Raw genomic sequence first — 26,770 nt, 5'->3', positions numbered from 1 at the left:
TGCGAAACGGCACAAAACGCGCTCCTAGGAGCTGCACTCTGCAAAGGGAAACTGTGCTCGGGGAACAAAGCTCAGCCCCAAGGCGGCTTGGCTCAGGATCGCAGCGCTTGCCTAGTTCTCACCTAGCCCTAGGCTCCCCATAGGGCCAAGGAGGGTCTGGGCTGCCTCTGGCTCCGTGGGCACTGCTGCTTGGCTGGTGGTCTCCGCACCTTGAAACCAACTCCAAACGTGTTCTCCTTCGCGGAGAAGGCTGATTTGGCAGGAAGAAGCCCTGTGTGCACTGGCCCTGGCAACCCACCCATCGCCAGCTAGGGAGGGACCCACCTAGGGCCTAGCTGCGAAACGGCACAAAACGCGCTCCTAGGAGCTGCACTCTGCAAAGGGAAACTGTGCTCGGGGAACAAACCTCAGCCCCAAGGCGGCTTGGCTCAGGATCGCAGCGCTTGCCTAGTTCTCACCTAGCCCTAGGCTCCCCATAGGGCCAAGGAGGGTCTGGGCTGCCTCTGGCTCCGTGGGCACTGCTGCTTGGCTGGTGGTCTCCGCACCTTGAAACCAACTCCAAACGTGTTCTCCTTCGTGGAGAAGGCTGATTTGGCAGGAAGAAGCCCTGTGTGCACTGGCCCTGGCAAACCGCCCATCGCCAGCTAAGGAGGGACCCACCAAGGGCCTAGCTGCGAAACGGCACAAAACGCGCTCCTAGGAGCTGCACTCTGCAAAGGGAAACTGTGCTCGGGGAACAAAGCTCAGCCCCAAGGCGGCTTGGCTCAGGATCGCAGCGCTTGCCTAGTTCTCACGTAGCCCTAGGCTCCCCATAGGGCCAAGGAGGGTCTGGGCTGCCTCTGGCTCCGTGGGCACTGCTGCTTGGCTGGTGGTCTCCGCACCTTGAAACCAACTCCAAACGTGTTCGCCTTCGCGGAGAAGGCTGATTTGGCAGGAAGAAGCCCTGTGTGCACTGGCCCTGGCAAACCACCCATAGCCAGCTAGGGAGGGACCCACCTAGGGCCTAGCTGCGAAACGGCACAAAACGCGCTCCTAGGAGCTGCACTCTGCAAAGGGAAACTGTGCTCGGGGAACAAAGCTCAGCCCCAAGGCGGCTTGGCTCAGGATCGCAGCGCTTGCCTAGTTCTCACCTAGCCCTAGGCTCCCCATAGGGCCAAGGAGGGTCTGGGCTGCCTCTGGCTCCGTGGGCACTGCTGCTTGGCTGGTGGTCTCCGCACCTTGAAACCAACTCCAAACGTGTTCTCCTTCGCGGAGAAGGCTGATTTGGCAGGAAGAAGCCCTGTGTGCACTGGCCCTAGCAACCCACCCATCGCCAGCTAGGGAGGGACCCACCTAGGGCCTAGCTGCGAAACGGCACAAAACGCGCTCCTAGGAGCTGCACTCTGCAAAGGGAAACTGTGCTCGGGGAACAAACCTCAGCCCCAAGGCGGCTTGGCTCAGGATCGCAGCGCTTGCCTAGTTCTCACCTAGCCCTAGGCTCCCCATAGGGCCAAGGAGGGTCTGGGCTGCCTCTGGCTCCGTGGGCACTGCTGCTTGGCTGGTGGTCTCCGCACTGTGAAACCAACTCCAAACGTGTTTGCCTTCGCGGAGAAGGCTGATTTGGCAGGAAGAAGCCCTGTGTGCACTGGCCCTGGCAAACCACCCATCGCCAGCTAGGGAGGGACCCACCTAGGGCCTAGCTGCGAAACGGCACAAAACGCGCTCCTAGGAGCTGCACTCTGCAAAGGGAAACTGTGCTCGGGGAACAAAGCTCAGCCCCAAGGCGGCTTGGCTCAGGATCGCAGCGCTTGCCTAGTTCTCACCTAGCCCTAGGCTCCCCATAGGGCCAAGGAGGGTCTGGGCTGCCTCTGGCTCCATGGGCACTGCTGCTTGGCTGGTGGTCTCCGCACCGTGAAACCAACTCCAAACGTGTTCGCCTTCGCGGAGAAGGCTGATTTGGCAGGAAGAAGCCCTGTGTGCACTGGCCCTGGCAACCCACCCATCGCCAGCTAGGGAGGGACCCACCTAGGGCCTAGCTGCGAAACGGCACAAAACGCGCTCCTAGGAGCTGCACTCTGCAAAGGGAAACTGTGCTCGGGGAACAAAGCTCAGCCCCAAGGCGGCTTGGCTCAGGATCGCAGCGCTTGCCTAGTTCTCACCTAGCCCTAGGCTCCCCATAGGGCCAAGGAGGGTCTGGGCTGCCTCTGGCTCCGCGGGCACTGCTGCTTGGTTGGTGGTCTCCGCACCTTGAAACCAACTCCAAACGTGTTCTCCTTCGTGGAGAAGGCTGATTTGGCAGGAAGAAGCCCTGTGTGCACTGGCCCTGGCAACCCACCCATCGCCAGCTAGGGAGGGACCCACCTAGGGCCTAGCTGCGAAACGGCACAAAACGCGCTCCTAGGAGCTGCACTCTGCAAAGGGAAACTGTGCTCGGGGAACAAAGCTCAGCCCCAAGGCGGCTTGGCTCAGGATCGCAGCGCTTGCCTAGTTCTCACGTAGCCCTAGGCTCCCCATAGGGCCAAGGAGGGTCTGGGCTGCCTCTGGCTCCGTGGGCACTGCTGCTTGGCTGGTGGTCTCCGCACCTTGAAACCAACTCCAAACGTGTTCGCCTTCGTGGAGAAGGCTAATTTGGCAGGAACAAGCCCTGTGTGCACTGGCCTTCGCAATCCACCCATAGCCAGCTAAGGAGGGACCCACCTAGGGCCTAGCTGCGAAACGGCACAAAACGCGCTCCTAGGAGCTGCACTCTGCAAAGGGAAACTGTGCTCGGGGAACAAAGCTCAGCCCCAAGGCGGCTTGGCTCAGGATCGCAGCGCTTGCCTAGTTCTCACCTAGCCCTAGGCTCCCCATAGGGCCAAGGAGGGTCTGGGCTGCCTCTGGCTCCGTGGGCACTGCTGCTTGGCTGGTGGTCTCCGCACCGTGAAACCAACTCCAAACGTGTTCGCCTTCGCGGAGAAGGCTGATTTGGCAGGAAGAAGCCCTGTGTGCACTGGCCCTGGCAACCCACCCATCGCCAGCTAGGGAGGGACCCACCTAGGGCCTAGCTGCGAAACGGCACAAAACGCGCTCCTAGGAGCTGCACTCTGCAAAGGGAAACTGTGCTCGGGGAACAAAGCTCAGCCCCAAGGCGGCTTGGCTCAGGATCGCAGCGCTTGCCTAGTTCTCACGTAGCCCTAGGCTCCCCATAGGGCCAAGGAGGGTCTGGGCTGCCTCTGGCTCCGTGGGCACTGCTGCTTGGTTGGTGGTCTCCGCACATTGAAACCAACTCCAAACGTGTTCTCCTTCGCGGAGAAGGCTGATTTGGCAGGAAGAAGCCCTGTGTGCACTGGCCCTGGCAACCCACCCATCGCCAGCTAGGGAGGGACCCACCTAGGGCCTAGCTGCGAAACGGCACAAAACGCGCTCCTAGGAGCTGCACTCTGCAAAGGGAAACTGTGCTCGGGGAACAAAGCTCAGCCCCAAGGCGGCTTGGCTCAGGATCGCAGCGCTTGCCTAGTTCTCACCTAGCCCTAGGCTCCCCAAAGGGCCAAGGAGGGTCTGGGCTGCCTCTGGCTCCGTGGGCACTGCTGCTTGGCTGGTGGTCTCCGCAGCTTGAAACCAACTCCAAACGTGTTCGCCTTCGCGGAGAAGGCTGATTTGGCAGGAAGAAGCCCTGTGTGCACTGGCCCTGGCAACCCACCCATCGCCAGCTAGGGAGGGACCCACCTAGGGCCTAGCTGCGAAACGGCACAAAACGCGCTCCTAGGAGCTGCACTCTGCAAAGGGAAACTGTGCTCGGGGAACAAAGCTCAGCCCCAAGGCGGCTTGGCTCAGGATCGCAGCGCTTGCCTAGTTCTCACCTAGCCCTAGGCTCCCCATAGGGCCAAGGAGGGTCTGGGCTGCCTCTGGCTCCGTGGGCACTGCTGCTTGGCTGGTGGTCTCCGCACATTGAAACCAACTCCAAACGTGTTCTCCTTCGCGGAGAAGGCTGATTTGGCAGGAAGAAGCCCTGTGTGCACTGGCCCTGGCAACCCACCCATCGCCAGCTAGGGAGGGACCCACCTAGGGCCTAGCTGCGAAACGGCACAAAACGCGCTCCTAGGAGCTGCACTCTGCAAAGGGAAACTGTGCTCGGGGAACAAAGCTCAGCCCCAAGGCGGCTTGGCTCAGGATCGCAGCGCTTGCCTAGTTCTCACCTAGCCCTAGGCTCCCCATAGGGCCAAGGAGGGTCTGGGCTGCCTCTGGCTCCGTGGGCACTGCTGCTTGGCTGGTGGTCTCCGCACCTTGAAACCAACTCCAAACGTGTTCTCCTTCGCGGAGAAGGCTGATTTGGCAGGAAGAAGCCCTGTGTGCACTGGCCCTAGCAACCCACCCATCGCCAGCTAGGGAGGGAACCACCTAGGGCCTAGCTGCGAAACGGCACAAAACGCGCTCCTAGGAGCTGCACTCTGCAAAGGGAAACTGTGCTCGGGGAACAAAGCTCAGCCCCAAGGCGGCTTGGCTCAGGATCGCAGCGCTTGCCTAGTTCTCACCTAGCCCTAGGCTCCCCATAGGGCCAAGGAGGGTCTGGGCTGCCTCTGGCTCCGTGGGCACTGCTGCTTGGCTGGTGGTCTCCGCACCTTGAAACCAACTCCAAACGTGTTCTCCTTCGCGGAGAAGGCTGATTTGGCAGGAAGAAGCCCTGTGTGCACTGGCCCTGGCAATCCACCCATAGCCAGCTAAGGAGGGACCCACCTAGGGCCTAGCTGCGAAACGGCACAAAACGCGCTCCTAGGAGCTGCACTCTGCAAAGGGAAACTGTGCTCGGGGAACAAAGCTCAGCCCCAAGGCGGCTTGGCTCAGGATCGCAGCGCTTGCCTAGTTCTCACCTAGCCCTAGGCTCCCCATAGGGCCAAGGAGGGTCTGGGCTGCCTCTGGCTCCGTGGGCACTGCTGCTTGGCTGGTGGTCTCCGCACCTTGAAACCAACTCCAAACGTGTTCTCCTTCGTGGAGAAGGCTGATTTGGCAGGAAGAAGCCCTGTGTGCACTGGCCCTGGCAATCCACCCATAGCCAGCTAAGGAGGGACCCACCTAGGGCCTAGCTGCGAAACGGCACAAAACGCGCTCCTAGGAGCTGCACTCTGCAAAGGGAAACTGTGCTCGGGGAACAAAGCTCAGCCCCAAGGCGGCTTGGCTCAGGATCGCAGCGCTTGCCTAGTTCTCACCTAGCCCTAGGCTCCCCATAGGGCCAAGGAGGGTCTGGGCTGCCTCTGGCTCCGTGGGCACTGCTGCTTGGCTGGTGGTCTCCGCACATTGAAACCAACTCCAAACGTGTTCTCCTTCGCGGAGAAGGCTGATTTGGCAGGAAGAAGCCCTGTGTGCACTGGCCCTGGCAACCCACCCATCGCCAGCTAGGGAGGGACCCACCTAGGGCCTAGCTGCGAAACGGCACAAAACGCGCTCCTAGGAGCTGCACTCTGCAAAGGGAAACTGTGCTCGGGGAACAAAGCTCAGCCCCAAGGCGGCTTGGCTCAGGATCGCAGCGCTTGCCTAGTTCTCACCTAGCCCTAGGCTCCCCATAGGGCCAAGGAGGGTCTGGGCTGCCTCTGGCTCCGTGGGCACTGCTGCTTGGCTGGTGGTCTCCGCAGCTTGAAACCAACTCCAAACGTGTTCTCCTTCGCGGAGAAGGCTGATTTGGCAGGAAGAAGCCCTGTGTGCACTGGCCCTAGCAACCCACCCATCGCCAGCTAGGGAGGGACCCACCTAGGGCCTAGCTGCGAAACGGCACAAAACGCGCTCCTAGGAGCTGCACTCTGCAAAGGGAAACTGTGCTCGGGGAACAAACCTCAGCCCCAAGGCGGCTTGGCTCAGGATCGCAGCGCTTGCCTAGTTCTCACCTAGCCCTAGGCTCCCCATAGGGCCAAGGAGGGTCTGGGCTGCCTCTGGCTCCGTGGGCACTGCTGCTTGGCTGGTGGTCTCCGCACCTTGAAACCAACTCCAAACGTGTTCTCCTTCGTGGAGAAGGCTGATTTGGCAGGAAGAAGCCCTGTGTGCACTGGCCCTGGCAAACCGCCCATCGCCAGCTAAGGAGGGACCCACCAAGGGCCTAGCTGCGAAACGGCACAAAACGCGCTCCTAGGAGCTGCACTCTGCAAAGGGAAACTGTGCTCGGGGAACAAAGCTCAGCCCCAAGGCGGCTTGGCTCAGGATCGCAGCGCTTGCCTAGTTCTCACGTAGCCCTAGGCTCCCCATAGGGCCAAGGAGGGTCTGGGCTGCCTCTGGCTCCGTGGGCACTGCTGCTTGGCTGGTGGTCTCCGCACCGTGAAACCAACTCCAAACGTGTTCGCCTTCGCGGAGAAGGCTGATTTGGCAGGAAGAAGCCCTGTGTGCACTGGCCCTGGCAACCCACCCATCGCCAGCTAGGGAGGGACCCACCTAGGGCCTAGCTGCGAAACGGCACAAAACGCGCTCCTAGGAGCTGCACTCTGCAAAGGGAAACTGTGCTCGGGGAACAAAGCTCAGCCCCAAGGCGGCTTGGCTCAGGATCGCAGCGCTTGCCTAGTTCTCACCTAGCCCTAGGCTCCCCATAGGGCCAAGGAGGGTCTGGGCTGCCTCTGGCTCCGTGGGCACTGCTGCTTGGCTGGTGGTCTCCGCACCTTGAAACCAACTCCAAACGTGTTCTCCTTCGCGGAGAAGGCTGATTTGGCAGGAAGAAGCCCTGTGTGCACTGGCCCTGGCAACCCACCCATCGCCAGCTAGGGAGGGACCCACCTAGGGCCTAGCTGCGAAACGGCACAAAACGCGCTCCTAGGAGCTGCACTCTGCAAAGGGAAACTGTGCTCGGGGAACAAAGCTCAGCCCCAAGGCGGCTTGGCTCAGGATCGCAGCGCTTGCCTAGTTCTCACCTAGCCCTAGGCTCCCCATAGGGCCAAGGAGGGTCTGGGCTGCCTCTGGCTCCGTGGGCACTGCTGCTTGGCTGGTGGTCTCCGCACCTTGAAACCAACTCCAAACGTGTTCTCCTTCGCGGAGAAGGCTGATTTGGCAGGAAGAAGCCCTGTGTGCACTGGCCCTGGCAACCCACCCATCGCCAGCTAGGGAGGGACCCACCTAGGGCCTAGCTGCGAAACGGCACAAAACGCGCTCCTAGGAGCTGCACTCTGCAAAGGGAAACTGTGCTCGGGGAACAAACCTCAGCCCCAAGGCGGCTTGGCTCAGGATCGCAGCGCTTGCCTAGTTCTCACCTAGCCCTAGGCTCCCCATAGGGCCAAGGAGGGTCTGGGCTGCCTCTGGCTCCGTGGGCACTGCTGCTTGGCTGGTGGTCTCCGCACCTTGAAACCAACTCCAAACGTGTTCTCCTTCGTGGAGAAGGCTGATTTGGCAGGAAGAAGCCCTGTGTGCACTGGCCCTGGCAAACCGCCCATCGCCAGCTAAGGAGGGACCCACCAAGGGCCTAGCTGCGAAACGGCACAAAACGCGCTCCTAGGAGCTGCACTCTGCAAAGGGAAACTGTGCTCGGGGAACAAAGCTCAGCCCCAAGGCGGCTTGGCTCAGGATCGCAGCGCTTGCCTAGTTCTCACGTAGCCCTAGGCTCCCCATAGGGCCAAGGAGGGTCTGGGCTGCCTCTGGCTCCGTGGGCACTGCTGCTTGGCTGGTGGTCTCCGCACCTTGAAACCAACTCCAAACGTGTTCGCCTTCGCGGAGAAGGCTGATTTGGCAGGAAGAAGCCCTGTGTGCACTGGCCCTGGCAAACCACCCATAGCCAGCTAGGGAGGGACCCACCTAGGGCCTAGCTGCGAAACGGCACAAAACGCGCTCCTAGGAGCTGCACTCTGCAAAGGGAAACTGTGTTCGGGGAACAAAGCTCAGCCCCAAGGCGGCTTGGCTCAGGATCGCAGCGCTTGCCTAGTTCTCACCTAGCCCTAGGCTCCCCATAGGGCCAAGGAGGGTCTGGGCTGCCTCTGGCTCCGTGGGCACTGCTGCTTGGCTGGTGGTCTCCGCACCTTGAAACCAACTCCAAACGTGTTCTCCTTCGCGGAGAAGGCTGATTTGGCAGGAAGAAGCCCTGTGTGCACTGGCCCTAGCAACCCACCCATCGCCAGCTAGGGAGGGACCCACCTAGGGCCTAGCTGCGAAACGGCACAAAACGCGCTCCTAGGAGCTGCACTCTGCAAAGGGAAACTGTGCTCGGGGAACAAACCTCAGCCCCAAGGCGGCTTGGCTCAGGATCGCAGCGCTTGCCTAGTTCTCACCTAGCCCTAGGCTCCCCATAGGGCCAAGGAGGGTCTGGGCTGCCTCTGGCTCCGTGGGCACTGCTGCTTGGCTGGTGGTCTCCGCACTGTGAAACCAACTCCAAACGTGTTTGCCTTCGCGGAGAAGGCTGATTTGGCAGGAAGAAGCCCTGTGTGCACTGGCCCTGGCAAACCACCCATCGCCAGCTAGGGAGGGACCCACCTAGGGCCTAGCTGCGAAACGGCACAAAACGCGCTCCTAGGAGCTGCACTCTGCAAAGGGAATCTGTGCTCGGGGAACAAAGCTCAGCCCCAAGGCGGCTTGGCTCAGGATCGCAGCGCTTGCCTAGTTCTCACCTAGCCCTAGGCTCCCCATAGGGCCAAGGAGGGTCTGGGCTGCCTCTGGCTCCGTGGGCACTGCTGCTTGGCTGGTGGTCTCCGCACCTTGAAACCAACTCCAAACGTGTTCTCCTTCGCGGAGAAGGCTGATTTGGCAGGAAGAAGCCCTGTGTGCACTGGCCCTGGCAACCCACCCATCGCCAGCTAGGGAGGGACCCACCTAGGGCCTAGCTGCGAAACGGCACAAAACGCGCTCCTAGGAGCTGCACTCTGCAAAGGGAAACTGTGCTCGGGGAACAAAGCTCAGCCCCAAGGCGGCTTGGCTCAGGATCGCAGCGCTTGCCTAGTTCTCACCTAGCCCTAGGCTCCCCATAGGGCCAAGGAGGGTCTGGGCTGCCTCTGGCTCCGTGGGCACTGCTGCTTGGCTGGTGGTCTCCGCACCTTGAAACCAACTCCAAACGTGTTCTCCTTCGCGGAGAAGGCTGATTTGGCAGGAAGAAGCCCTGTGTGCACTGGCCCTGGCAACCCACCCATCGCCAGCTAGGGAGGGACCCACCTAGGGCCTAGCTGCGAAACGGCACAAAACGCGCTCCTAGGAGCTGCACTCTGCAAAGGGAAACTGTGCTCGGGGAACAAACCTCAGCCCCAAGGCGGCTTGGCTCAGGATCGCAGCGCTTGCCTAGTTCTCACCTAGCCCTAGGCTCCCCATAGGGCCAAGGAGGGTCTGGGCTGCCTCTGGCTCCGTGGGCACTGCTGCTTGGCTGGTGGTCTCCGCACCTTGAAACCAACTCCAAACGTGTTCTCCTTCGTGGAGAAGGCTGATTTGGCAGGAAGAAGCCCTGTGTGCACTGGCCCTGGCAAACCGCCCATCGCCAGCTAGGGAGGGACCCACCTAGGGCCTAGCTGCGAAACGGCACAAAACGCGCTCCTAGGAGCTGCACTCTGCAAAGGGAAACTGTGCTCGGGGAACAAAGCTCAGCCCCAAGGCGGCTTGGCTCAGGATCGCAGCGCTTGCCTAGTTCTCACCTAGCCCTAGGCTCCCCATAGGGCCAAGGAGGGTCTGGGCTGCCTCTGGCTCCGTGGGCACTGCTGCTTGGCTGGTGGTCTCCGCACCTTGAAACCAACTCCAAACGTGTTCTCCTTCGCGGAGAAGGCTGATTTGGCAGGAAGAAGCCCTGTGTGCACTGGCCCTGGCAACCCACCCATCGCCAGCTAGGGAGGGACCCACCTAGGGCCTAGCTGCGAAACGGCACAAAACGCGCTCCTAGGAGCTGCACTCTGCAAAGGGAAACTGTGCTCGGGGAACAAAGCTCAGCCCCAAGGCGGCTTGGCTCAGGATCGCAGCGCTTGCCTAGTTCTCACCTAGCCCTAGGCTCCCCATAGGGCCAAGGAGGGTCTGGGCTGCCTCTGGCTCCGTGGGCACTGCTGCTTGGCTGGTGGTCTCCGCACCTTGAAACCAACTCCAAACGTGTTCTCCTTCGCGGAGAAGGCTGATTTGGCAGGAAGAAGCCCTGTGTGCACTGGCCCTGGCAACCCACCCATCGCCAGCTAGGGAGGGACCCACCTAGGGCCTAGCTGCGAAACGGCACAAAACGCGCTCCTAGGAGCTGCACTCTGCAAAGGGAAACTGTGCTCGGGGAACAAACCTCAGCCCCAAGGCGGCTTGGCTCAGGATCGCAGCGCTTGCCTAGTTCTCACCTAGCCCTAGGCTCCCCATAGGGCCAAGGAGGGTCTGGGCTGCCTCTGGCTCCGTGGGCACTGCTGCTTGGCTGGTGGTCTCCGCACCTTGAAACCAACTCCAAACGTGTTCTCCTTCGTGGAGAAGGCTGATTTGGCAGGAAGAAGCCCTGTGTGCACTGGCCCTGGCAAACCGCCCATCGCCAGCTAAGGAGGGACCCACCAAGGGCCTAGCTGCGAAACGGCACAAAACGCGCTCCTAGGAGCTGCACTCTGCAAAGGGAAACTGTGCTCGGGGAACAAAGCTCAGCCCCAAGGCGGCTTGGCTCAGGATCGCAGCGCTTGCCTAGTTCTCACGTAGCCCTAGGCTCCCCATAGGGCCAAGGAGGGTCTGGGCTGCCTCTGGCTCCGTGGGCACTGCTGCTTGGCTGGTGGTCTCCGCACCTTGAAACCAACTCCAAACGTGTTCGCCTTCGCGGAGAAGGCTGATTTGGCAGGAAGAAGCCCTGTGTGCACTGGCCCTGGCAAACCACCCATAGCCAGCTAGGGAGGGACCCACCTAGGGCCTAGCTGCGAAACGGCACAAAACGCGCTCCTAGGAGCTGCACTCTGCAAAGGGAAACTGTGTTCGGGGAACAAAGCTCAGCCCCAAGGCGGCTTGGCTCAGGATCGCAGCGCTTGCCTAGTTCTCACCTAGCCCTAGGCTCCCCATAGGGCCAAGGAGGGTCTGGGCTGCCTCTGGCTCCGTGGGCACTGCTGCTTGGCTGGTGGTCTCCGCACCTTGAAACCAACTCCAAACGTGTTCTCCTTCGCGGAGAAGGCTGATTTGGCAGGAAGAAGCCCTGTGTGCACTGGCCCTAGCAACCCACCCATCGCCAGCTAGGGAGGGACCCACCTAGGGCCTAGCTGCGAAACGGCACAAAACGCGCTCCTAGGAGCTGCACTCTGCAAAGGGAAACTGTGCTCGGGGAACAAAGCTCAGCCCCAAGGCGGCTTGGCTCAGGATCGCAGCGCTTGCCTAGTTCTCACCTAGCCCTAGGCTCCCCATAGGGCCAAGGAGGGTCTGGGCTGCCTCTGGCTCCGTGGGCACTGCTGCTTGGCTGGTGGTCTCCGCACTGTGAAACCAACTCCAAACGTGTTTGCCTTCGCGGAGAAGGCTGATTTGGCAGGAAGAAGCCCTGTGTGCACTGGCCCTGGCAAACCACCCATCGCCAGCTAGGGAGGGACCCACCTAGGGCCTAGCTGCGAAACGGCACAAAACGCGCTCCTAGGAGCTGCACTCTGCAAAGGGAAACTGTGCTCGGGGAACAAAGCTCAGCCCCAAGGCGGCTTGGCTCAGGATCGCAGCGCTTGCCTAGTTCTCACCTAGCCCTAGGCTCCCCATAGGGCCAAGGAGGGTCTGGGCTGCCTCTGGCTCCATGGGCACTGCTGCTTGGCTGGTGGTCTCCGCACCGTGAAACCAACTCCAAACGTGTTCGCCTTCGCGGAGAAGGCTGATTTGGCAGGAAGAAGCCCTGTGTGCACTGGCCCTGGCAACCCACCCATCGCCAGCTAGGGAGGGACCCACCTAGGGCCTAGCTGCGAAACGGCACAAAACGCGCTCCTAGGAGCTGCACTCTGCAAAGGGAAACTGTGCTCGGGGAACAAAGCTCAGCCCCAAGGCGGCTTGGCTCAGGATCGCAGCGCTTGCCTAGTTCTCACCTAGCCCTAGGCTCCCCATAGGGCCAAGGAGGGTCTGGGCTGCCTCTGGCTCCGCGGGCACTGCTGCTTGGTTGGTGGTCTCCGCACCTTGAAACCAACTCCAAACGTGTTCTCCTTCGTGGAGAAGGCTGATTTGGCAGGAAGAAGCCCTGTGTGCACTGGCCCTGGCAACCCACCCATCGCCAGCTAGGGAGGGACCCACCTAGGGCCTAGCTGCGAAACGGCACAAAACGCGCTCCTAGGAGCTGCACTCTGCAAAGGGAAACTGTGCTCGGGGAACAAAGCTCAGCCCCAAGGCGGCTTGGCTCAGGATCGCAGCGCTTGCCTAGTTCTCACGTAGCCCTAGGCTCCCCATAGGGCCAAGGAGGGTCTGGGCTGCCTCTGGCTCCGTGGGCACTGCTGCTTGGCTGGTGGTCTCCGCACCTTGAAACCAACTCCAAACGTGTTCGCCTTCGTGGAGAAGGCTAATTTGGCAGGAACAAGCCCTGTGTGCACTGGCCTTCGCAATCCACCCATAGCCAGCTAAGGAGGGACCCACCTAGGGCCTAGCTGCGAAACGGCACAAAACGCGCTCCTAGGAGCTGCACTCTGCAAAGGGAAACTGTGCTCGGGGAACAAAGCTCAGCCCCAAGGCGGCTTGGCTCAGGATCGCAGCGCTTGCCTAGTTCTCACCTAGCCCTAGGCTCCCCATAGGGCCAAGGAGGGTCTGGGCTGCCTCTGGCTCCGTGGGCACTGCTGCTTGGCTGGTGGTCTCCGCACCGTGAAACCAACTCCAAACGTGTTCGCCTTCGCGGATAAGGCTGATTTGGCAGGAAGAAGCCCTGTGTGCACTGGCCCTGGCAACCCACCCATCGCCAGCTAGGGAGGGACCCACCTAGGGCCTAGCTGCGAAACGGCACAAAACGCGCTCCTAGGAGCTGCACTCTGCAAAGGGAAACTGTGCTCGGGGAACAAAGCTCAGCCCCAAGGCGGCTTGGCTCAGGATCGCAGCGCTTGCCTAGTTCTCACCTAGCCCTAGGCTCCCCATAGGGCCAAGGAGGGTCTGGGCTGCCTCTGGCTCCGTGGGCACTGCTGCTTGGTTGGTGGTCTCCGCACATTGAAACCAACTCCAAACGTGTTCTCCTTCGCGGAGAAGGCTGATTTGGCAGGAAGAAGCCCTGTGTGCACTGGCCCTGGCAACCCACCCATCGCCAGCTAGGGAGGGACCCACCTAGGGCCTAGCTGCGAAACGGCACAAAACGCGCTCCTAGGAGCTGCACTCTGCAAAGGGAAACTGTGCTCGGGGAACAAAGCTCAGCCCCAAGGCGGCTTGGCTCAGGATCGCAGCGCTTGCCTAGTTCTCACCTAGCCCTAGGCTCCCCAAAGGGCCAAGGAGGGTCTGGGCTGCCTCTGGCTCCGTGGGCACTGCTGCTTGGCTGGTGGTCTCCGCAGCTTGAAACCAACTCCAAACGTGTTCGCCTTCGCGGAGAAGGCTGATTTGGCAGGAAGAAGCCCTGTGTGCACTGGCCCTGGCAACCCACCCATCGCCAGCTAGGGAGGGACCCACCTAGGGCCTAGCTGCGAAACGGCACAAAACGCGCTCCTAGGAGCTGCACTCTGCAAAGGGAAACTGTGCTCGGGGAACAAAGCTCAGCCCCAAGGCGGCTTGGCTCAGGATCGCAGCGCTTGCCTAGTTCTCACCTAGCCCTAGGCTCCCCATAGGGCCAAGGAGGGTCTGGGCTGCCTCTGGCTCCGTGGGCACTGCTGCTTGGCTGGTGGTCTCCGCACATTGAAACCAACTCCAAACGTGTTCTCCTTCGCGGAGAAGGCTGATTTGGCAGGAAGAAGCCCTGTGTGCACTGGCCCTGGCAACCCACCCATCGCCAGCTAGGGAGGGACCCACCTAGGGCCTAGCTGCGAAACGGCACAAAACGCGCTCCTAGGAGCTGCACTCTGCAAAGGGAAACTGTGCTCGGGGAACAAAGCTCAGCCCCAAGGCGGCTTGGCTCAGGATCGCAGCGCTTGCCTAGTTCTCACCTAGCCCTAGGCTCCCCATAGGGCCAAGGAGGGTCTGGGCTGCCTCTGGCTCCGTGGGCACTGCTGCTTGGCTGGTGGTCTCCGCAGCTTGAAACCAACTCCAAACGTGTTCTCCTTCGCGGAGAAGGCTGATTTGGCAGGAAGAAGCCCTGTGTGCACTGGCCCTAGCAACCCACCCATCGCCAGCTAGGGAGGGAACCACCTAGGGCCTAGCTGCGAAACGGCACAAAACGCGCTCCTAGGAGCTGCACTCTGCAAAGGGAAACTGTGCTCGGGGAACAAAGCTCAGCCCCAAGGCGGCTTGGCTCAGGATCGCAGCGCTTGCCTAGTTCTCACCTAGCCCTAGGCTCCCCATAGGGCCAAGGAGGGTCTGGGCTGCCTCTGGCTCCGTGGGCACTGCTGCTTGGCTGGTGGTCTCCGCACCTTGAAACCAACTCCAAACGTGTTCTCCTTCGCGGAGAAGGCTGATTTGGCAGGAAGAAGCCCTGTGTGCACTGGCCCTGGCAATCCACCCATAGCCAGCTAAGGAGGGACCCACCTAGGGCCTAGCTGCGAAACGGCACAAAACGCGCTCCTAGGAGCTGCACTCTGCAAAGGGAAACTGTGCTCGGGGAACAAAGCTCAGCCCCAAGGCGGCTTGGCTCAGGATCGCAGCGCTTGCCTAGTTCTCACCTAGCCCTAGGCTCCCCATAGGGCCAAGGAGGGTCTGGGCTGCCTCTGGCTCCGTGGGCACTGCTGCTTGGCTGGTGGTCTCCGCACCTTGAAACCAACTCCAAACGTGTTCTCCTTCGTGGAGAAGGCTGATTTGGCAGGAAGAAGCCCTGTGTGCACTGGCCCTGGCAATCCACCCATAGCCAGCTAAGGAGGGACCCACCTAGGGCCTAGCTGCGAAACGGCACAAAACGCGCTCCTAGGAGCTGCACTCTGCAAAGGGAAACTGTGCTCGGGGAACAAAGCTCAGCCCCAAGGCGGCTTGGCTCAGGATCGCAGCGCTTGCCTAGTTCTCACCTAGCCCTAGGCTCCCCATAGGGCCAAGGAGGGTCTGGGCTGCCTCTGGCTCCGTGGGCACTGCTGCTTGGCTGGTGGTCTCCGCACATTGAAACCAACTCCAAACGTGTTCTCCTTCGCGGAGAAGGCTGATTTGGCAGGAAGAAGCCCTGTGTGCACTGGCCCTGGCAACCCACCCATCGCCAGCTAGGGAGGGACCCACCTAGGGCCTAGCTGCGAAACGGCACAAAACGCGCTCCTAGGAGCTGCACTCTGCAAAGGGAAACTGTGCTCGGGGAACAAAGCTCAGCCCCAAGGCGGCTTGGCTCAGGATCGCAGCGCTTGCCTAGTTCTCACCTAGCCCTAGGCTCCCCATAGGGCCAAGGAGGGTCTGGGCTGCCTCTGGCTCCGTGGGCACTGCTGCTTGGCTGGTGGTCTCCGCAGCTTGAAACCAACTCCAAACGTGTTCTCCTTCGCGGAGAAGGCTGATTTGGCAGGAAGAAGCCCTGTGTGCACTGGCCCTAGCAACCCACCCATCGCCAGCTAGGGAGGGACCCACCTAGGGCCTAGCTGCGAAACGGCACAAAACGCGCTCCTAGGAGCTGCACTCTGCAAAGGGAAACTGTGCTCGGGGAACAAACCTCAGCCCCAAGGCGGCTTGGCTCAGGATCGCAGCGCTTGCCTAGTTCTCACCTAGCCCTAGGCTCCCCATAGGGCCAAGGAGGGTCTGGGCTGCCTCTGGCTCCGTGGGCACTGCTGCTTGGCTGGTGGTCTCCGCACCTTGAAACCAACTCCAAACGTGTTCTCCTTCGCGGAGAAGGCTGATTTGGCAGGAAGAAGCCCTGTGTGCACTGGCCCTGGCAAACCGCCCATCGCCAGCTAAGGAGGGACCCACCAAGGGCCTAGCTGCGAAACGGCACAAAACGCGCTCCTAGGAGCTGCACTCTGCAAAGGGAAACTGTGCTCGGGGAACAAAGCTCAGCCCCAAGGCGGCTTGGCTCAGGATCGCAGCGCTTGCCTAGTTCTCACGTAGCCCTAGGCTCCCCATAGGGCCAAGGAGGGTCTGGGCTGCCTCTGGCTCCGTGGGCACTGCTGCTTGGCTGGTGGTCTCCGCACAGTGAAACCAACTCCAAACGTGTTCGCCTTCGCGGAGAAGGCTGATTTGGCAGGAAGAAGCCCTGTGTGCACTGGCCCTGGCAACCCACCCATCGCCAGCTAGGGAGGGACCCACCTAGGGCCTAGCTGCGAAACGGCACAAAACGCGCTCCTAGGAGCTGCACTCTGCAAAGGGAAACTGTGCTCGGGGAACAAAGCTCAGCCCCAAGGCGGCTTGGCTCAGGATCGCAGCGCTTGCCTAGTTCTCACCTAGCCCTAGGCTCCCCATAGGGCCAAGGAGGGTCTGGGCTCCCTCTGGCTCCGTGGGCACTGCTGCTTGGCTGGTGGTCTCCGCACTGTGAAACCAACTCCAAACGTGTTTGCCTTCGCGGAGAAGGCTGATTTGGCAGGAAGAAGCCCTGTGTGCACTGGCCCTGGCAAACCACCCATCGCCAGCTAGGGAGGGACCCACCTAGGGCCTAGCTGCGAAACGGCACAAAACGCGCTCCTAGGAGCTGCACTCTGCAAAGGGAAACTGTGCTCGGGGAACAAAGCTCAGCCCCAAGGCGGCTTGGCTCAGGATCGCAGCGCTTGCCTAGTTCTCACCTAGCCCTAGGCTCCCCATAGGGCCAAGGAGGGTCTGGGCTGCCTCTGGCTCCATGGGCACTGCTGCTTGGCTGGTGGTCTCCGCACCGTGAAACCAACTCCAAACGTGTTCGCCTTCGCGGAGAAGGCTGATTTGGCAGGAAGAAGCCCTGTGTGCACTGGCCCTGGCAACCCACCCATCGCCAGCTAGGGAGGGACCCACCTAGGGCCTAGCTGCGAAACGGCACAAAACGCGCTCCTAGGAGCTGCACTCTGCAAAGGGAAACTGTGCTCGGGGAACAAAGCTCAGCCCCAAGGCGGCTTGGCTCAGGATCGCAGCGCTTGCCTAGTTCTCACCTAGCCCTAGGCTCCCCATAGGGCCAAGGAGGGTCTGGGCTGCCTCTGGCTCCGCGGGCACTGCTGCTTGGTTGGTGGTCTCCGCACCTTGAAACCAACTCCAAACGTGTTCTCCTTCGTGGAGAAGGCTGATTTGGCAGGAAGAAGCCCTGTGTGCACTGGCCCTGGCAACCCACCCATCGCCAGCTAGGGAGGGACCCACCTAGGGCCTAGCTGCGAAACGGCACAAAACGCGCTCCTAGGAGCTGCACTCTGCAAAGGGAAACTGTGCTCGGGGAACAAAGCTCAGCCCCAAGGCGGCTTGGCTCAGGATCGCAGCGCTTGCCTAGTTCTCACCTAGCCCTAGGCTCCCCATAGGGCCAAGGAGGGTCTGGGCTGCCTCTGGCTCCGTGGGCACTGCTGCTTGGCTGGTGGTCTCCGCACCTTGAAACCAACTCCAAACGTGTTCTCCTTCGCGGAGAAGGCTGATTTGGCAGGAACAAGCCCTGTGTGCACTGGCCCTGGCAATCCACCCATAGCCAGCTAAGGAGGGACCCACCTAGGGCCTAGCTGCGAAACGGCACAAAACGCGCTCCTAGGAGCTGCACTCTGCAAAGGGAAACTGTGCTCGGGGAACAAAGCTCAGCCCCAAGGCGGCTTGGCTCAGGATCGCAGCGCTTGCCTAGTTCTCACGTAGCCCTAGGCTCCCCATAGGGCCAAGGAGGGTCTGGGCTGCCTCTGGCTCCGTGGGCACTGCTGCTTGGCTGGTGGTCTCCGCACCTTGAAACCAACTCCAAACGTGTTCGCCTTCGTGGAGAAGGCTAATTTGGCAGGAACAAGCCCTGTGTGCACTGGCCTTCGCAATCCACCCATAGCCAGCTAAGGAGGGACCCACCTAGGGCCTAGCTGCGAAACGGCACAAAACGCGCTCCTAGGAGCTGCACTCTGCAAAGGGAAACTGTGCTCGGGGAACAAAGCTCAGCCCCAAGGCGGCTTGGCTCAGGATCGCAGCGCTTGCCTAGTTCTCACCTAGCCCTAGGCTCCCCATAGGGCCAAGGAGGGTCTGGGCTGCCTCTGGCTCCGTGGGCACTGCTGCTTGGCTGGTGGTCTCCGCACCGTGAAACCAACTCCAAACGTGTTCGCCTTCGCGGAGAAGGCTGATTTGGCAGGAAGAAGCCCTGTGTGCACTGGCCCTGGCAACCCACCCATCGCCAGCTAGGGAGGGACCCACCTAGGGCCTAGCTGCGAAACGGCACAAAACGCGCTCCTAGGAGCTGCACTCTGCAAAGGGAAACTGTGCTCGGGGAACAAAGCTCAGCCCCAAGGCGGCTTGGCTCAGGATCGCAGCGCTTGCCTAGTTCTCACCTAGCCCTAGGCTCCCCATAGGGCCAAGGAGGGTCTGGGCTGCCTCTGGCTCCGTGGGCACTGCTGCTTGGTTGGTGGTCTCCGCACATTGAAACCAACTCCAAACGTGTTCTCCTTCGCGGAGAAGGCTGATTTGGCAGGAAGAAGCCCTGTGTGCACTGGCCCTGGCAACCCACCCATCGCCAGCTAGGGAGGGACCCACCTAGGGCCTAGCTGCGAAACGGCACAAAACGCGCTCCTAGGAGCTGCACTCTGCAAAGGGAAACTGTGCTCGGGGAACAAAGCTCAGCCCCAAGGCGGCTTGGCTCAGGATCGCAGCGCTTGCCTAGTTCTCACCTAGCCCTAGGCTCCCCAAAGGGCCAAGGAGGGTCTGGGCTGCCTCTGGCTCCGTGGGCACTGCTGCTTGGCTGGTGGTCTCCGCAGCTTGAAACCAACTCCAAACGTGTTCGCCTTCGCGGAGAAGGCTGATTTGGCAGGAAGAAGCCCTGTGTGCACTGGCCCTGGCAACCCACCCATCGCCAGCTAGGGAGGGACCCACCTAGGGCCTAGCTGCGAAACGGCACAAAACGCGCTCCTAGGAGCTGCACTCTGCAAAGGGAAACTGTGCTCGGGGAACAAAGCTCAGCCCCAAGGCGGCTTGGCTCAGGATCGCAGCGCTTGCCTAGTTCTCACCTAGCCCTAGGCTCCCCATAGGGCCAAGGAGGGTCTGGGCTGCCTCTGGCTCCGTGGGCACTGCTGCTTGGCTGGTGGTCTCCGCACCTTGAAACCAACTCCAAACGTGTTCTCCTTCGCGGAGAAGGCTGATTTGGCAGGAAGAAGCCCTGTGTGCACTGGCCCTGGCAACCCACCCATCGCCAGCTAGGGAGGGACCCACCTAGGGCCTAGCTGCGAAACGGCACAAAACGCGCTCCTAGGAGCTGCACTCTGCAAAGGGAAACTGTGCTCGGGGAACAAAGCTCAGCCCCAAGGCGGCTTGGCTCAGGATCGCAGCGCTTGCCTAGTTCTCACCTAGCCCTAGGCTCCCCATAGGGCCAAGGAGGGTCTGGGCTGCCTCTGGCTCCGTGGGCACTGCTGCTTGGCTGGTGGTCTCCGCAGCTTGAAACCAACTCCAAACGTGTTCTCCTTCGCGGAGAAGGCTGATTTGGCAGGAAGAAGCCCTGTGTGCACTGGCCCTAGCAACCCACCCATCGCCAGCTAGGGAGGGAACCACCTAGGGCCTAGCTGCGAAACGGCACAAAACGCGCTCCTAGGAGCTGCACTCTGCAAAGGGAAACTGTGCTCGGGGAACAAAGCTCAGCCCCAAGGCGGCTTGGCTCAGGATCGCAGCGCTTGCCTAGTTCTCACCTAGCCCTAGGCTCCCCATAGGGCCAAGGAGGGTCTGGGCTGCCTCTGGCTCCGTGGGCACTGCTGCTTGGCTGGTGGTCTCCGCACCTTGAAACCAACTCCAAACGTGTTCTCCTTCGCGGAGAAGGCTGATTTGGCAGGAAGAAGCCCTGTGTGCACTGGCCCTGGCAATCCACCCATAGCCAGCTAAGGAGGGACCCACCTAGGGCCTAGCTGCGAAACGGCACAAAACGCGCTCCTAGGAGCTGCACTCTGCAAAGGGAAACTGTGCTCGGGGAACAAAGCTCAGCCCCAAGGCGGCTTGGCTCAGGATCGCAGCGCTTGCCTAGTTCTCACCTAGCCCTAGGCTCCCCATAGGGCCAAGGAGGGTCTGGGCTGCCTCTGGCTCCGTGGGCACTGCTGCTTGGCTGGTGGTCTCCGCACCTTGAAACCAACTCCAAACGTGTTCTCCTTCGTGGAGAAGGCTGATTTGGCAGGAAGAAGCCCTGTGTGCACTGGCCCTGGCAATCCACCCATAGCCAGCTAAGGAGGGACCCACCTAGGGCCTAGCTGCGAAACGGCACAAAACGCGCTCCTAGGAGCTGCACTCTGCAAAGGGAAACTGTGCTCGGGGAACAAAGCTCAGCCCCAAGGCGGCTTGGCTCAGGATCGCAGCGCTTGCCTAGTTCTCACCTAGCCCTAGGCTCCCCATAGGGCCAAGGAGGGTCTGGGCTGCCTCTGGCTCCGTGGGCACTGCTGCTTGGCTGGTGGTCTCCGCACATTGAAACCAACTCCAAACGTGTTCTCCTTCGCGGAGAAGGCTGATTTGGCAGGAAGAAGCCCTGTGTGCACTGGCCCTGGCAACCCACCCATCGCCAGCTAGGGAGGGACCCACCTAGGGCCTAGCTGCGAAACGGCACAAAACGCGCTCCTAGGAGCTGCACTCTGCAAAGGGAAACTGTGCTCGGGGAACAAAGCTCAGCCCCAAGGCGGCTTGGCTCAGGATCGCAGCGCTTGCCTAGTTCTCACCTAGCCCTAGGCTCCCCATAGGGCCAAGGAGGGTCTGGGCTGCCTCTGGCTCCGTGGGCACTGCTGCTTGGCTGGTGGTCTCCGCAGCTTGAAACCAACTCCAAACGTGTTCTCCTTCGCGGAGAAGGCTGATTTGGCAGGAAGAAGCCCTGTGTGCACTGGCCCTAGCAACCCACCCATCGCCAGCTAGGGAGGGACCCACCTAGGGCCTAGCTGCGAAACGGCACAAAACGCGCTCCTAGGAGCTGCACTCTGCAAAGGGAAACTGTGCTCGGGGAACAAACCTCAGCCCCAAGGCGGCTTGGCTCAGGATCGCAGCGCTTGCCTAGTTCTCACCTAGCCCTAGGCTCCCCATAGGGCCAAGGAGGGTCTGGGCTGCCTCTGGCTCCGTGGGCACTGCTGCTTGGCTGGTGGTCTCCGCACCTTGAAACCAACTCCAAACGTGTTCTCCTTCGCGGAGAAGGCTGATTTGGCAGGAAGAAGCCCTGTGTGCACTGGCCCTGGCAAACCGCCCATCGCCAGCTAAGGAGGGACCCACCAAGGGCCTAGCTGCGAAACGGCACAAAACGCGCTCCTAGGAGCTGCACTCTGCAAAGGGAAACTGTGCTCGGGGAACAAAGCTCAGCCCCAAGGCGGCTTGGCTCAGGATCGCAGCGCTTGCCTAGTTCTCACGTAGCCCTAGGCTCCCCATAGGGCCAAGGAGGGTCTGGGCTGCCTCTGGCTCCGTGGGCACTGCTGCTTGGCTGGTGGTCTCCGCACAGTGAAACCAACTCCAAACGTGTTCGCCTTCGCGGAGAAGGCTGATTTGGCAGGAAGAAGCCCTGTGTGCACTGGCCCTGGCAACCCACCCATCGCCAGCTAGGGAGGGACCCACCTAGGGCCTAGCTGCGAAACGGCACAAAACGCGCTCCTAGGAGCTGCACTCTGCAAAGGGAAACTGTGCTCGGGGAACAAAGCTCAGCCCCAAGGCGGCTTGGCTCAGGATCGCAGCGCTTGCCTAGTTCTCACCTAGCCCTAGGCTCCCCATAGGGCCAAGGAGGGTCTGGGCTCCCTCTGGCTCCGTGGGCACTGCTGCTTGGCTGGTGGTCTCCGCACTGTGAAACCAACTCCAAACGTGTTTGCCTTCGCGGAGAAGGCTGATTTGGCAGGAAGAAGCCCTGTGTGCACTGGCCCTGGCAAACCACCCATCGCCAGCTAGGGAGGGACCCACCTAGGGCCTAGCTGCGAAACGGCACAAAACGCGCTCCTAGGAGCTGCACTCTGCAAAGGGAAACTGTGCTCGGGGAACAAAGCTCAGCCCCAAGGCGGCTTGGCTCAGGATCGCAGCGCTTGCCTAGTTCTCACCTAGCCCTAGGCTCCCCATAGGGCCAAGGAGGGTCTGGGCTGCCTCTGGCTCCATGGGCACTGCTGCTTGGCTGGTGGTCTCCGCACCGTGAAACCAACTCCAAACGTGTTCGCCTTCGCGGAGAAGGCTGATTTGGCAGGAAGAAGCCCTGTGTGCACTGGCCCTGGCAACCCACCCATCGCCAGCTAGGGAGGGACCCACCTAGGGCCTAGCTGCGAAACGGCACAAAACGCGCTCCTAGGAGCTGCACTCTGCAAAGGGAAACTGTGCTCGGGGAACAAAGCTCAGCCCCAAGGCGGCTTGGCTCAGGATCGCAGCGCTTGCCTAGTTCTCACCTAGCCCTAGGCTCCCCATAGGGCCAAGGAGGGTCTGGGCTGCCTCTGGCTCCGCGGGCACTGCTGCTTGGTTGGTGGTCTCCGCACCTTGAAACCAACTCCAAACGTGTTCTCCTTCGTGGAGAAGGCTGATTTGGCAGGAAGAAGCCCTGTGTGCACTGGCCCTGGCAACCCACCCATCGCCAGCTAGGGAGGGACCCACCTAGGGCCTAGCTGCGAAACGGCACAAAACGCGCTCCTAGGAGCTGCACTCTGCAAAGGGAAACTGTGCTCGGGGAACAAAGCTCAGCCCCAAGGCGGCTTGGCTCAGGATCGCAGCGCTTGCCTAGTTCTCACCTAGCCCTAGGCTCCCCATAGGGCCAAGGAGGGTCTGGGCTGCCTCTGGCTCCGTGGGCACTGCTGCTTGGCTGGTGGTCTCCGCACCTTGAAACCAACTCCAAACGTGTTCTCCTTCGCGGAGAAGGCTGATTTGGCAGGAACAAGCCCTGTGTGCACTGGCCCTGGCAATCCACCCATAGCCAGCTAAGGAGGGACCCACCTAGGGCCTAGCTGCGAAACGGCACAAAACGCGCTCCTAGGAGCTGCACTCTGCAAAGGGAAACTGTGCTCGGGGAACAAAGCTCAGCCCCAAGGCGGCTTGGCTCAGGATCGCAGCGCTTGCCTAGTTCTCACCTAGCCCTAGGCTCCCCATAGGGCCAAGGAGGGTCTGGGCTGCCTCTGGCTCCGTGGGCACTGCTGCTTGGCTGGTGGTCTCCGCACATTGAAACCAACTCCAAACGTGTTCTCCTTCGCGGAGAAGGCTGATTTGGCAGGAAGAAGCCCTGTGTGCACTGGCCCTGGCAACCCACCCATCGCCAGCTAGGGAGGGACCCACCTAGGGCCTAGCTGCGAAACGGCACAAAACGCGCTCCTAGGAGCTGCACTCTGCAAAGGGAAACTGTGCTCGGGGAACAAAGCTCAGCCCCAAGGCGGCTTGGCTCAGGATCGCAGCGCTTGCCTAGTTCTCACCTAGCCCTAGGCTCCCCATAGGGCCAAGGAGGGTCTGGGCTGCCTCTGGCTCCGTGGGCACTGCTGCTTGGCTGGTGGTCTCCGCAGCTTGAAACCAACTCCAAACGTGTTCTCCTTCGCGGAGAAGGCTGATTTGGCAGGAAGAAGCCCTGTGTGCACTGGCCCTGGCAAACCACCCATCGCCAGCTAGGGAGGGACCCACCTAGGGCCTAGCTGCGAAACGGCACAAAACGCGCTCCTAGGAGCTGCACTCTGCAAAGGGAAACTGTGCTCGGGGAACAAACCTCAGCCCCAAGGCGGCTTGGCTCAGGATCGCAGCGCTTGCCTAGTTCTCACCTAGCCCTAGGCTCCCCATAGGGCCAAGGAGGGTCTGGGCTGCCTCTGGCTCCGTGGGCACTGCTGCTTGGCTGGTGGTCTCCGCACCTTGAAACCAACTCCAAACGTGTTCTCCTTCGTGGAGAAGGCTGATTTGGCAGGAAGAAGCCCTGTGTGCACTGGCCCTGGCAAACCGCCCATCGCCAGCTAAGGAGGGACCCACCAAGGGCCTAGCTGCGAAACGGCACAAAACGCGCTCCTAGGAGCTGCACTCTGCAAAGGGAAACTGTGCTCGGGGAACAAAGCTCAGCCCCAAGGCGGCTTGGCTCAGGATCGCAGCGCTTGCCTAGTTCTCACGTAGCCCTAGGCTCCCCATAGGGCCAAGGAGGGTCTGGGCTGCCTCTGGCTCCGTGGGCACTGCTGCTTGGCTGGTGGTCTCCGCACCGTGAAACCAACTCCAAACGTGTTCGCCTTCGCGGAGAAGGCTGATTTGGCAGGAAGAAGCCCTGTGTGCACTGGCCCTGGCAACCCACCCATCGCCAGCTAGGGAGGGACCCACCTAGGGCCTAGCTGCGAAACGGCACAAAACGCGCTCCTAGGAGCTGCACTCTGCAAAGGGAAACTGTGCTCGGGGAACAAAGCTCAGCCCCAAGGCGGCTTGGCTCAGGATCGCAGCGCTTGCCTAGTTCTCACCTAGCCCTAGGCTCCCCATAGGGCCAAGGAGGGTCTGGGCTGCCTCTGGCTCCGTGGGCACTGCTGCTTGGCTGGTGGTCTCCGCACCTTGAAACCAACTCCAAACGTGTTCGCCTTCGCGGAGAAGGCTGATTTGGCAGGAAGAAGCCCTGTGTGCACTGGCCCTGGCAAACCACCCATAGCCAGCTAGGGAGGGACCCACCTAGGGCCTAGCTGCGAAACGGCACAAAACGCGCTCCTAGGAGCTGCACTCTGCAAAGGGAAACTGTGCTCGGGGAACAAAGCTCAGCCCCAAGGCGGCTTGGCTCAGGATCGCAGCGCTTGCCTAGTTCTCACCTAGCCCTAGGCTCCCCAAAGGGCCAAGGAGGGTCTGGGCTGCCTCTGGCTCCGTGGGCACTGCTGCTTGGCTGGTGGTCTCCGCAGCTTGAAACCAACTCCAAACGTGTTCGCCTTCGCGGAGAAGGCTGATTTGGCAGGAAGAAGCCCTGTGTGCACTGGCCCTGGCAACCCACCCATCGCCAGCTAGGGAGGGACCCACCTAGGGCCTAGCTGCGAAACGGCACAAAACGCGCTCCTAGGAGCTGCACTCTGCAAAGGGAAACTGTGCTCGGGGAACAAAGCTCAGCCCCAAGGCGGCTTGGCTCAGGATCGCAGCGCTTGCCTAGTTCTCACCTAGCCCTAGGCTCCCCATAGGGCCAAGGAGGGTCTGGGCTGCCTCTGGCTCCGTGGGCACTGCTGCTTGGCTGGTGGTCTCCGCACCTTGAAACCAACTCCAAACGTGTTCTCCTTCGCGGAGAAGGCTGATTTGGCAGGAAGAAGCCCTGTGTGCACTGGCCCTGGCAATCCACCCATAGCCAGCTAAGGAGGGACCCACCTAGGGCCTAGCTGCGAAACGGCACAAAACGCGCTCCTAGGAGCTGCACTCTGCAAAGGGAAACTGTGCTCGGGGAACAAAGCTCAGCCCCAAGGCGGCTTGGCTCAGGATCGCAGCGCTTGCCTAGTTCTCACCTAGCCCTAGGCTCCCCATAGGGCCAAGGAGGGTCTGGGCTGCCTCTGGCTCCGTGGGCACTGCTGCTTGGCTGGTGGTCTCCGCACCTTGAAACCAACTCCAAACGTGTTCTCCTTCGCGGAGAAGGCTGATTTGGCAGGAAGAAGCCCTGTGTGCACTGGCCCTGGCAACCCACCCATCGCCAGCTAGGGAGGGACCCACCTAGGGCCTAGCTGCGAAACGGCACAAAACGCGCTCCTAGGAGCTGCACTCTGCAAAGGGAAACTGTGCTCGGGGAACAAAGCTCAGCCCCAAGGCGGCTTGGCTCAGGATCGCAGCGCTTGCCTAGTTCTCACCTAGCCCTAGGCTCCCCATAGGGCCAAGGAGGGTCTGGGCTGCCTCTGGCTCCGTGGGCACTGCTGCTTGGCTGGTGGTCTCCGCACCTTGAAACCAACTCCAAACGTGTTCTCCTTCGTGGAGAAGGCTGATTTGGCAGGAAGAAGCCCTGTGTGCACTGGCCCTGGCAAACCGCCCATCGCCAGCTAAGGAGGGACCCACCAAGGGCCTAGCTGCGAAACGGCACAAAACGCGCTCCTAGGAGCTGCACTCTGCAAAGGGAAACTGTGCTCGGGGAACAAAGCTCAGCCCCAAGGCGGCTTGGCTCAGGATCGCAGCGCTTGCCTAGTTCTCACCTAGCCCTAGGCTCCCCATAGGGCCAAGGAGGGTCTGGGCTGCCTCTGGCTCCGTGGGCACTGCTGCTTGGCTGGTGGTCTCCGCACCTTGAAACCAACTCCAAACGTGTTCGCCTTCGTGGAGAAGGCTGATTTGGCAGGAACAAGCCCTGTGTGCACTGGCCCTAGCAATCCACCCATAGCCAGCTAAGGAGGGACCCACCTAGGGCCTAGCTGCGAAACGGCACAAAACGCGCTCCTAGGAGCTGCACTCTGCAAAGGGAAACTGTGCTCGGGGAACAAAGCTCAGCCCCAAGGCGGCTTGGCTCAGGATCGCAGCGCTTGCCTAGTTCTCACGTAGCCCTAGGCTCCCCATAGGGCCAAGGAGGGTCTGGGCTGCCTCTGGCTCCGTGGGCACTGCTGCTTGGCTGGTGGTCTCCGCAGCTTGAAACCAACTCCAAACGTGTTCGCCTTCGCGGAGAAGGCTGATTTGGCAGGAAGAAGCCCTGTGTGCACTGGCCCTGGCAACCCACCCATCGCCAGCTAGGGAGGGACCCACCTAGGGCCTAGCTGCGAAACGGCACAAAACGCGCTCCTAGGAGCTGCACTCTGCAAAGGGAAACTGTGCTCGGGGAACAAAGCTCAGCCCCAAGGCGGCTTGGCTCAGGATCGCAGCGCTTGCCTAGTTCTCACCTAGCCCTAGGCTCCCCATAGGGCCAAGGAGGGTCTGGGCTGCCTCTGGCTCCGTGGGCACTGCTGCTTGGTTGGTGGTCTCCGCACATTGAAACCAACTCCAA

This window comes from Sus scrofa, chromosome 7 (genome assembly GCF_054392235.1).
Source record: "Sus scrofa isolate SSC_HxYL_T2T_F1_AM1 chromosome 7, Sscrofa_HxYL_maternal_Yorkshire_Landrace_v2.0, whole genome shotgun sequence".
In the NCBI taxonomy this organism is placed as follows: domain Eukaryota; kingdom Metazoa; phylum Chordata; class Mammalia; order Artiodactyla; family Suidae; genus Sus; species Sus scrofa.
This window is presented reverse-complemented; position numbering follows the sequence as displayed.